Source organism: Microtus oregoni, unplaced genomic scaffold (assembly GCF_018167655.1).
Source record: "Microtus oregoni isolate MIOR12 unplaced genomic scaffold, Mior012 000052F_000, whole genome shotgun sequence".
Lineage (NCBI taxonomy): Eukaryota > Metazoa > Chordata > Mammalia > Rodentia > Cricetidae > Microtus > Microtus oregoni.
In genome coordinates this window covers 1,220,162-1,232,964 of record NW_024543812.1, presented here as the reverse complement: position 1 = coordinate 1,232,964, position 12,803 = coordinate 1,220,162, and positions in this window count along the sequence as shown.

Genomic DNA, 12,803 nt, shown 5'->3' with positions numbered 1-12,803 from the left:
AGATTGGAACTCTTTGGGAGTAGAATTACTCAGAGGAGTTCTTCAGGACTGTCTTAACTGAGTGTTCTGAATAAGAGAACCTTTTGACATTGGCTCCAGCCAGACATCTCTAAAGTCAGAAATTACCTGGTCCTTGCTGCTTCACTGTAAAATATCCAACTTTTTGGGTGCTATATTAGACATCAAGTATCAGAATCAGGGGGCAGCAGCAGGAAACTGGAGAATCTGAAGATTAGAAGGTACTTCTAAAGAAATGGTGATTCTAGCTCAGAGTCTCACTACTCTCTTGAAGCTTGACCTTCGCCATTTGCAACTGTCAAATTTGGCTTCTGATAGGCCGCAGGGCAACTATGAGCTCAAATATGTAAAAAGATTCTTCATAAAGTTCTTTGTAAACTTTAAAGGGCCAGGAATACATATTATCATACTGGCTGTATTATACTTACTGCTTTCATTCTTTGTAAGTTGTCTGGAATTCCAATGTAAATGTTAACAATGTTTTACAAAAGCTGGATAACAAGCTTCCAAACGTTGGTCTTAATATATATAATTTATATGTTTATATACGTATATGTGTGTGCATAAATATGTCATATAATTTTACACTGGTTATTTAATTTTAATTTAAAAGAGCTACTCTAATAACAGCTTTGACCCTCTGCTACACTTACAGAATGACCTTTTAGGTTAAGATAGAGCTCGGTTAAGAGAGAGTCAGTACTAAAGACATACTGCTTCACAAAAGACCAAAAGATTCTCAAATGATGGGTCCCACATACAAAGCATGTGTAAGCTTGAGGAGTTTGTATATTCAACTTCACATTTAAACCACCATTACGCCACTCAGCTAGAGTCTGTAAAACTTGTAGATGGCAAGAATTCACAATGTGTGCTTAGTAAATTTGAAGATTATCAGTCCCTTTCTTGGAGGTCCTTCTCCAAGAAATTCTGATTCATTCAATTCGAGGGACCGCTCAGGAACTTACACTTTTCACAGGCATCCGAAGTGATGGGAGTTTTGAACACACCCCTTTAGCTCACATTTTAAAAGACACTGGGATAGGAGCAATTTTCTTTCCAAAAGGAGGGATAATTCAGGACCCTTTTCAATATTATCCCTTATAAAATTGACTTATTACACTGATTTATCATCATTATGTATGCATGGTTTAAAAGGAAATCCTTTTCAGTAAAATGTTACCTGACAAAAACAGTCTAATTAGCAGAAGCTAAGATGACTGCTATTGACTTCAAATACTGTCTTCCTTGGCACAAGTGCATTTGTTGCCAATTCCAGTTTATCTTTATCATGAACAGCTCAGAAAATCTGGCCTGATTAGCAACCATGAGAAAATTCACACTTTAACTCAAATAAGAAAAAAAAACAGTTTATTTGAACAGTTCAGATATGAAAAGGGGTCAAGAGATGAGACTTTCTAAGTGTAGCAAGCTGGGTAATGGAACAATTTATAAAAGAGGTTCAATTGCTTCCTACAGAGGTGAAACTGTTCATGGTAGCTGTAACCCTGAGTCAGAGACTGGCTAAATATAATTTCTGTTTGAGGAGAAGGAAGTGTCTTTCTGAATGGTATGAAAAGACTGTTATTTTAAAAAGGAGTATATGTTGTAGGTGGATGGCACCAACAGTTATCTGAAGCCAGAAGGGAATAAAAGCATTATAAGGAAGTCTTTAAAGAGCTGTGTTTTACAGATAATCTCTCAAAAGTCTACATCCACTTCCATGTTTATTGCTTTTTCTAAACTCTCACGTACCTCACAAGATCACTGAGCTATCCTTAGCCACATGATTAACGGAGGTTTTCTAAGATAGGTAGATTCTATATTGGGAACACAGCCAAATCAGATAGGAAAAGTCATAGGCTGCAGAAAAATTGTTATGTTTTAGCTAGCACTACAGTCTTATTCTTATCTCTAGAGATAGCACTGTTTTCCAAAGAATTGGAGGTTGTAAATGGGTCATCTGACAGATAATAGCTGATAGGCCAGTAACTGCAGAGCAGCAAATCATGGTACAACCTAACATTTTAACTTGCTGACAACTCCTTATGTCGTGTGTGTGTGTGTGTGTGTGTGTGTGTGTGTGTGTGTGTGTGTGTGTGTATGTGCGCGCGCACACACGCGCGTGTGTGTGTTAATGTTTTTCCATACTAAAAGTAACACGTTTTTGTAGGAGGCTTTGTGTTGTTTTCTGGCTGCCCAGCAGCTCAGACCCAAAATAATCACCCAGAAACTATATTATTTAAAACACTTCTCTAAGAAAGCTCAAAGTTTTGGCAAACTGGAAATAAATCAAATGTTCATAAGCCACAAAATGCATGAATTATTATACACAAAATAATTTTCTGCCACAGTGAAAATGTATTGATACAGCGTAAACAATATAGATGCTTCCTTTGAATATAATATTGGATGATATAAAAATATAGTTGTGTAAAAATTGTACACACAGTATGATGCTATTTGAATGATCCTTACAAACAAAAATGGATATTATTTAAAGATTATACAGAGATGTAGGATTACTATCAAAAATAAAAAAGGCTAATTAAAAGTCCAGAATTCTCCTATGGAGAAGGGAAATTAAGAGTGAAAAAAAAGCTGTTTTTGCAGACACTGAACGACTGATTAAAATGACAGAGGTGTGAAGATGTTACAATGATGGAGGTTCAAGGGTTAGTTACCGTCTTTGGACTGGTTCTAATCCTCCAGAACAGACATCACTTCTCTACTCCTGTGTTAGAGCTAACATCATGTGACTAATAGAAAAAAAAAGGACGCTATTAACTAAACAGTCCAGTAGCTTTCCCCTATTCAAAAGCTAAGAATGGCATCAGATATCATCCTGTGTTTAGAGAAAAGCTGCTCCCACATAACTGTAGCTGTCTCTCTGATGTACCCACCAATGTTTTTTTTAATTTACCTTGATTATGAGTGCTTTGTTCTGTAGGATTATAAAATTTCATAAAACTGCTTCCACGTTGAGAAGCGAAAATTTGGGGTAGCCTAAACATATATTTCCAGGTTATAGTCACTCAAAATGGTTCCAGAATAAACCTTTAAGATGAGTGCTGTGGTTTTTGCTTCAACAGGTTATTCTCTAGTTTCTAAATTAGAGACCTGATTCAGATATATTCATTATTTTTCAATTTCCTTTAATTAAAGTTTCACACAATTGTTCATCTAATACAGGAACTAAATTTAAATTAAAAGAAGTGTACTTATGTATATATTTGGAACATGGCATTTCTCTACTTGAAAGTTTTTGCTCCATTCCTGCTTTTCTCTCTGATTCCTACATGCTCTCACTGTGTGCTGTCTTTTGTCCATGTTAGAATGAAGCCCAGAAGCTCTTTAAGACAGAAGAATGATTCTGCTCTAAAGCTGAATACCTTCTGAAATGAGAGGGTACTCCAAGAAACGCTTTCCTCTTGGACAGCCAGCTCCGAGGAAACTTCAACTACAAATATTTTCCCATATTCTTCTTTCAATAAAGTACATAAAAACATAGCCTCAGGAGAAGCAAAACTATAGAGAAATAGTAAAATGCACAAGTGTAGGGAATGAAAGAACAGCATGTCTTTCAAAGCAAAATCTTCCCAATTTGTGTGTGTGTGTGTGTCATTGTGTGTGTGCATATGTGTATGTATGTGCACATATATGTATATATGTGTATTTGACTATGATAGGGTTATGCTATATAAGAAGCTTGTGATCTTCTCACCTCTGCCTCTCAGATTACAGATATGTGCTACCATTTCCAGCTAAGCAAAAGCAAATTTTAAAAGCATTTTTCCAATCTTTAAGGAAGACCACATTCTTCATTTAATGAAGGCAACGGTAAACTCTGTATGCTTGCGCCTGCTACACTGACACAAGAAGTCACTCCCCTCCACACTAAGCAAGCAAATAATCATTAAAGCCGCTTCAAAAAAGCTTAATGAGCTCACCTCCACCACCTATTTTGGGTCAAGGGTTGGTGTGCTACTCCCCAGGCATGGTCATCTTTCATAATTAGCATCCCTTCTGACTCATCTGTCAGGAGCATCACTGTTTACTCCCAAGGCAGCCCTCACCTCAGCAGAAGTTTGCAACTTTTCTATTTTACCTTCTGTTTTCTGTAATTAAGGATTATTATACTATTATGGTACATGACAAATATAACCCAGCAGGTATCATGACACCACTTGAAGAGGAACATTTTTGAAGGACTTATGTCATAAGAAAATACACTAATAAGTATAGCTGAACAGATGGGTCCCAATCGCAGATTCAGAAAGGTTGAACATAACAAGTAGTGAAGATTGATACGTACATACAAAGCAACAATCTGGGCTCAGAGAACAGCAGGCCACCACAGAGAGCTGGCATATTTATTGAAGCATTAAAAGAGTTTTGCAGTCCTCATAATTATTACAACATCCTCTAGTTACACAGACTAGTCTACGGTGAGTTTTCCAATTCATTTAACTCTTAAATAGTACAAACTTTGAAGCAATACCTATGTTCATGTAGACGCAATAAATTTACTGCCGTGCCATTAAACATTGTTTGCACTTTAGAAATGTCAGTGATATTTGCAGTTCTAAGCACAGTGCTTCATGCCATTTCGAAGGTGCACTTGGTAGAGCCAAAAATATTCATGTTTTAAAGCCTCTCTCATAGAAATGGCTCAGGGTCAAAAGGCAGGAACAAAATCTCTGTTTCATCTTTAGTATCGTCAAATGCATCATTTAAAGCAATGTCAGGAAGAAAATAAGTCCAGAAAAACTTGTATGCCTTGCAAAACAAAGGGAAGCTTTAGATTCATTTCAATTCCCAATTATAGTTTATAAAAGTGTTTATTAACAAATTTGAACACACCAGTAAGAAATACCCTCTATTTGCTGTATTTTGCTAAACACCAAATGTAATATTGATGTATTGATTGATAGCAATAAGAAACTCATTTTCCCACTTGGAAATTAAAATGTATGTAGGATGTATCTTTACTTACTTGTGCTTTTTGAATCCTTGTTTTCCTCTTAAATACCTTGAATGTTAAAAAGAAAGAAATCCAAAAAGAACTATGTGAAAACTAAAGTCATTCAATCTCCCAAAAGCCTGTTTGGTTACCAATGTTTATCCAGAGCTTATGGATTTATGATACAGCAACCCACTGGACCCTACCTTCTTATTAGTGTTTCTTGTGTTTCATTAACCAAGATAATTTGAAAACTACTATTCATACATCAAAGTTTGAGCAGATAGTGTCAAATGTAGCATGAAGCCAAATTCCCAGCACCTTAAGAACTCAGTCTACCAGCATTATAATATAAGCTGAAATGCTAAATGGAATATAGGCCAAAAGAGAAATAGAGGTTACTTTAAAAGTATATAAAAAAGGAAATTTTGTCTAGCATGAGAAGATCAGGAAAGACTCTCTGTGAAGGAGCATTTCAACAGAGAGCACCAGTAAAGAAAACATTGCCCATGGTGCCAATCACTCTGCAAGCTGGTCTCAGTCTACAGCAGTGTTTCTCAACATTCCTGAGGCTGAGATCCTTTAATACAGCTCCTCATGTTGTGCTGACCCACAACCATAAAGTTATTCCATTGCTACTTCATAACTGTACTTTTGCTACTGTTATGAATTATAATGTAAATATCTGATACTCAGGATATCTGATATGCAACCCTTGTGAAAGGGTCATAACCCACAAGTGTAGAACCTCTGGTCTATAGTATAAGCTCCCTTTAGATCTGTTCTAGCAGTTAAATCAAGGCCTTTAACTTTAGAAGAGATGATTCTAAGAATTCATCTTTCCTCAAGTAAGATGCTATGATACATAAATGGTATTCTTTTATTTCCCATATGCCTTCCTTCCTCCATTTCTTTTGTGAGAATCAAATCAAAAGTTAGTTCTCATATTGGTACAGGGAAAGAAGTCAAAATATCCTGCGTGAGCTGAGGAGATTGCTTAGTAGGCAGACTGCCTACCTAACATAGAAATGGCGGTGGGTTTGAAACCCAGGACTGCAGACTAAGCACAGTGAACCGTGCATGTAATCTCAGTGGTGAAGTGAGATCAAGAATATTGAGAGTTCAAGTTCATTGTTCCATATGTAAAAAGTTTGAAGACCGTCTTGATTACTTGAGACCCTGTCTCAAAACACATGCACACACACACACACACACACACACACACACACACACACACACACACACACACACTTTGCAAATAAACTCAAAAGACAGAAGCTCAAGTATAAGAATGCAAGTTTAAGCAGCATACCGAATCAATCCTTTCTTCTTACTCCTCTACCATCAAAGACAAATTCTAAACTCACAAGAATTAAAGGATAGCACAGGGAAGAAAGGCAAAGATTTACCCCTCTTCCTTCTTCAGTGAGTGAGAATTAAGGACAGACGGTAGAGCACATTTTAGAGGGAAGTGTCATGCCAGTTAACAGCATACAAATAATAGTCACAGGCAAAGAAAGGATTTTTTTTTTCTGCAGCGTCAAGGTTTCCGTGGATACCCAACATAACTTAAAAGTTAATAGGTCCTATGGATATTATAAAAATGACATGCAATAAAAGACACAGTGACAAGGACAGCACTACCCATCCCACCACCCAAAATTCCCTCTCTGAATAATGTAGTTTCATAGTGATCAGTTTCCAAAGTACAAATTGTAACTCGTGGTTGTGATCATAGGAAGAGCTTGAAAAGAGGCGAGAGGCTCAGCGGCGGCGGCGGCGCCAGACGCACAGAGGCGCAGCGGCGGCACAGCAGCGGCGGCGCCAGACGCGGAGCAGTGGCCAGACCCAAGCGGCTGGGACAGGCGTGCAATAAGGAGAGCAGATTGCCCTACTACAATTGAATCAAAGAGGTAGGCCTTTGGTTGGCCAGGTCACTGGCACAAGGGGAGCCTGGTCCTGTCCTGAAGATCCTTCGGAGGGGTGAGAGGGTTCTTGGCCTGCAGCAGGAACCACGAAAGAGAGTGAGGGCATTTTGTAAGCGGAGCCCTTGGCCAGCAGGGACACCTGATCCGGTTTCTAAAGGATCCATTGGATAGGATCAATAGGAGGAGATGGGCAGGCGCCAAGGCAAGAACTCACCCAATAATCCGAAAAACAACATGAAAACATCAGAACCCAATGATCTTACAACAGAAGTATTTGAACAACCTAACACAGAAGAAGTGGAAAAAATCGACTTTATGAAGATAATAGAGTCCCTTAAACAACATGTAAAAAATGCCCTTATAGAAATGGATGAGAAGTATAACAAAAAGTTTGAAGAAATGAGTAAATACGTACATGATACCCTGGGAAACCAAGAAAAAACCCTCAAACAGGTAATGGAAACAGTTCAAGAATTGAAAACTGAAATGAAGGCAAAGAAGAAAATACAAACTGAGGACCAGCTGGATATGGAAAATCTAGGCCAACGAGCAGAGTCTACAGAAACAAGCATAATCAATAGAATACAAGAGCTAGAAGAAAGACTCTCAGATGCTGAGGACACCATAGAGAAAATAAACGAACAGATCAAAGAAAACAGCAAAGCCAACAAATTCTCAACACAAAACATTCAGGAACTATGGGACACAATAAAAAAACCAAACCTAAGAATAATAGGAATAGAAGAAGGAGAAGAGTCACAGCTCAAAGGCTCAGAAAATATTTTCAACAAAATTATGGAAGAAAACTTTCCCAACTTAAAGAAAGATATTCATTTAAATATTCAAGAAGCATACAGAACACCAAACAGACTGGATCAAAGAAAAACATCTCCTCGCCATATAATAATCAAAACACAAAATATACAGGTTAAAGAAAGAATATTAAGAGCTGCAAAAGAAAAAGGGCAAGTAACTTATAAAGGTAAACTGATCAGACTTACACCTGACTTCTCGATGGAAACTATGAAAGCCAGAAGGTCCTGGATAGAGGTTCTGCAGAAGCTAAGAGACCATGGATGCAAACCCAAACTACTATACCCAGCCAAGCTATCGTTCACTATCAACGGAGAAAACAAGACATTCCAGGATAAGAACAAATTTAAACAATACGTAGCCACAAATTCAGCCCTACAGAAAGTAATAGAAGGAAAATCGCAACCCAAGGAATCCAACACTGCCAACACTGCCTACAATAACCCAGGCATCTAATGACCCTTCACGAGCACATCTCAAAGAAAGGAGACACACAATCTCTACTACCAAAAGCAATAAGAATAACCGGAGTAAACAACCACTGGTCATTAATATCACTTAATATTAATGGGCTCAATTCACCTATAAAAAGGCACAGGCTAAAAGATTGGATACGAAAACAGGATCCAACATTCTGCTGTTTGCAAGAAACACATCTCAACCACAAAGACAGGCACCTACTCAGAGTAAAGGGTTGGGAAAAGGTGTTTCAAGCAAATGGTCCTAAGAAAAAAGCAGGTGTGGCCATACTAATTTCTAACAAAACTGACTTCAAACTAAAATCAATCAGAAGAGACCGAGACGGTCACTTTATACTCATAACAGGAACAATTCATCAGGAGGACGTCTCAATCCTGAATATATACGCCCCCAATATAAAAGCACCTACTTATGTAAAAGAAATATTACTAGAACTCAAGGCAGACATCAAACCACACACACTAGTAGTAGGAGACTTCAACACACCTCTCTCTCCAAGGGACAGGTCAATCAGACAGAAACCTAATAGAGAATTGAGAGAATTATTGGAGGTAATGAAGCAAATGGACTTAACAGACATCTATAGAACATTCCACCCAAATAGGAAAGAATATACCTTCTTCTCTGCAGCTCATGGAACCTTCTCAAAAATTGACCACATACTCGGAAACAAAGGAAACCTCCACAGATACAAAAAAATAACAGTGTCCACCTGTGTCTTATCAGATCATCACGGATTAAAGTTAGAAGGCAACAACCACGCTGCCCCCAAAAAACCGACAAACTCATGGAAACTGAACAGTCAACTACTGAACCACACCTGGGTCAAGGAAGAAATCAAGAAAGAAATTAAAGTCTTCCTTGAATTTAATGAAAATAAAGGGACAACATAATCAAACCTATGGGACACAATGAAAGCAGTGCTAAGAGGAAAGTTCATAGCACTAAGTGCCCACTTAAAGAAAACGGAGAATGCATACATTGGGGACTTAAAAACACACCTGAAAGCTCTAGAAAAAAAAGAAGCAGACGCGCCCAGGAGAAGTAGAAGACTGGAAATAATAAAACTGAGGGCTGAAATCAACAAAATAGAAACACAGAAAACAGTCCAAAGAATCAATGAAACAAAAAGCTGGTTCTTGGAGAAAATCAACAAGATCGACAAACCCCTATCCAAACTAATTAAACGACAGAGAGAGAACACGCAAATAAATAAGATCAGAAATGAAAAGGGGGACATAACCACAGACACAGAGGAAATTCAGAGAATCATTAGATCTTACTACAAAAGCCTGTATGCCACAAAACTGGAAAATACAAAAGAAATGGACATTTTTTTAAATAAGTATCATATACCAAAGCTAAACCAAGACCAGGTGAATGATCTAAATAGACCGGTTTCTCGCGAAGAATTAGAAATGGTTATCAAAAATCTCCCTTCGAAAAAAAGCCCAGGACCAGATGGTTTCAATGCAGAATTCTACCAGAACTTCCAAGAAGAATTAATACCTATACTCCTTAAGGTATTTCACAATATAGAATCAGAAGAGTCATTGCCAAATTCCTTTTATGAAGCTACAGTTACCCTGATACCAAAACCACAAAAAGACCCAACCAAGAAAGAGAATTACAGACCGATCTCACTCATGAACATCAACGCAAAAATCTTCAATAAAATACTGGCAAACCGAATCCAAGAACACATAAGAAAAATTATCCATTATGATCAAGTAGGCTTCATCCCAGAGATGCAGGGCTGGTTCAACATACGCAAATCTATCAATGTAATCCACCATATAAATAAACTGAAAGAAAAAAACCATATGATCATTTCACTAGATGCGGAAAAAGCATTCGACAAAATTCAACACCCCTTTATGATAAAGGTCTTGGAGAGAATAGGGATACAAGGGTCCTACCTAAATATAATAAAAGCTATTTACAGCAAGCCAACAGCTAACATTAAATTAAACGGAGAAAAACTCAAAGCCATCCCACTAAAATCAGGAACACGACAAGGATGTCCACTCTCGCCATACCTCTTCAATATAGTGCTTGAAATTCTAGCAATAGCAATAAGACAACATAAGGAGATCAAGGGGATCCGTATTGGAAAGGAAGAAGTTAAGCTTTCGTTATTTGCAGATGATATGATAGTGTACATAAGCGACCCCAAAAATTCTACCAAAGAACTCCTACAGCTGATAAACAGCTTTAGTAACGTGGCAGGATACAAGATCAACTCCAAAAAATCAGTTGCCTTCCTATACACCAAGGATAAGGAAGCAGAGAGGGAAATCAGAGAAGCATCACCTTTCACGATAGCCACAAATAGCATAAAATACCTTGGGGTAACCCTGACCAAGGAAGTGAAAGATCTACTTGACAAGAACTATAAGTCTTTGAAGAAAGAAATTGAAGAAGACACCAGAAAATGGAAAGACCTCCCTTGCTCTTGGATTGGGAGGACCAACATAGTAAAAATGGCAATTCTACCAAAAGCAATCTATAGATTCAATGCAATCCCCATCAAAATCCCATCAAAATTCTTCACAGATCTGGAGAAGACAATAATCAACTTTATATGGAAAAACAAAAAACCCAGGATAGCCAAAACAATCTTATACAATAAAGGTTTGTCTGGAGGCATTACCATCCCTGACTTCAAACTCTATTACAGAGCTACAGTATTGAAAACAGCTTGGTATTGGCATAAAAACAGAGAAGTCGACCAATGGAATCGAATAGAAGACCCTGACATTAACCCACAAACCTATGAACACCTGATCTTCGATAAAGGTGCTAAAAGTATACAATGGAAAAAAGAGAGCATCTTCAACAAATGGTGCTGGCAAAACTGGATGTCAATCTGTAGAAGAATGAAAATAGATCCATATCTATCACCATGCACAAAACTCAAATCCAAATGGATTAAAGACCTCAATATCAGTCCGAACACACTGAACCTGATAGAAGAGAAAGTGGGAAGTACTCTACAGCACATGGGCACAGGAGACCACTTCCTATGTATAACCCCAGCAGCACAGACACTAAGGGCATCATTGAATAAATGGGACTTCCTGAGGCTGAGAAGCTTCTGTAAAGCAAAGGACACTGTCACTAAGACAAAAAGACAACCCACTGACTGGGAGAAGATCTTCACCAACCCTGCAACTGACAAAGGTTTGATCTCCAAAATATATAAAGAACTCAAGAAACTAGACCGTAAAAGGCTAATCAACCCAATTATAAAATGGGGCACTGATCTGAACAGAGAATTCTCAACAGAAGAACTTCAAATGGCCAAAAGACACTTAAGGTCATGCTCAACTTCCTTAGCGATCAGGGAAATGCAAATCAAGACAACTTTAAGATACCACCTTACACCTGTCAGAATGGCTAAAATAAAAAACACCAATGATAGCCTTTGCTGGAGAGGTTGTGGAGAAAGGGGTACACTCACCCATTGCTGGTGGGAATGCAAACTTGTGCAACCACTCTGGAAAGCAGTGTTTCGGTTTCTCAGGAAATTCGGGATCAACCTACCCCTGGATCCAGCAATACCACTCTTGGGAATATACCCAAGAGAGGCCCTATCATACAACAAAATATATGCTCAACTATGTTCATGGCAGCATTGTTTGTAATAGCCAGAACCTGGAAACAACCTAGATGCCCTTCAACGGAAGAATGGATGAAGAAAGTATGGAATATATACATATTAGAGTATTACTCAGCAGTAAAAAACAAGGACTTCTTGAATTTTGCATACAAATGGATGGAAATAGAAAACACTATCCTGAGTGAGGTAAGCCAGACCCAAAAAGAGGAACATGGGATGTACTCACTCATATTTGGTTTCTAGCCATAAATAAAGGACATTGAGCCTATAATTCATGTTCCTAGAGAAGCTAAATAAGGTGAATCCAAAGACAAACACATAGGCATCCTCAGGAATATTAACCTTCATCAGGCGATGAAAGGAGACAGAGACAGAGACCCACACGGGAGCACCGGACAGAAATCTCAAGGTCCAAATCAGGAGCAGAAGGAGACGGAGCACGAGCAAGGAACTCAGGACCACAAGGGGTGCACCCACACACTAAGACAATGGGGATGTTCTATTGGGATCTCACCAAGGCCAGCTGGCCTAGGTCTGAAAAAGCATGGGATAAATCCGGACTAGCTGAACATAGCGGACAATGAGGAATACTGAGAATTCAAGAACAATTGCAGTGGGTTTTTGATCCTACTGCACGTACTGGCTTTGTGGGAGCCTAGGCAGTTTGAATGCTCACCTTACGAGACCTGGATAGAGGTGGGCAGTCCTTGGGCTTCCCACAGGTCAGGGAACCCTGATTGCTCTTCGAGCAGATGAGGGGGGGGGGACTTGATTGGGGGAGGGGGAGGGAAATGGGAAGCGGTTGTGGGGACGAGGCAGAAATCCTTAATAAATAAATAAATTAAAAAAAGAAAAGAGGCACATAGAACCCAATCACATGGTATTATTTTATGTAAAGAATGGTAGTTTAAATCAGGGTGATAGAAATCAGTCCAAGGAAGTTAGTTACAATGCTGATGGATGGGGTGGTTTGAAGACC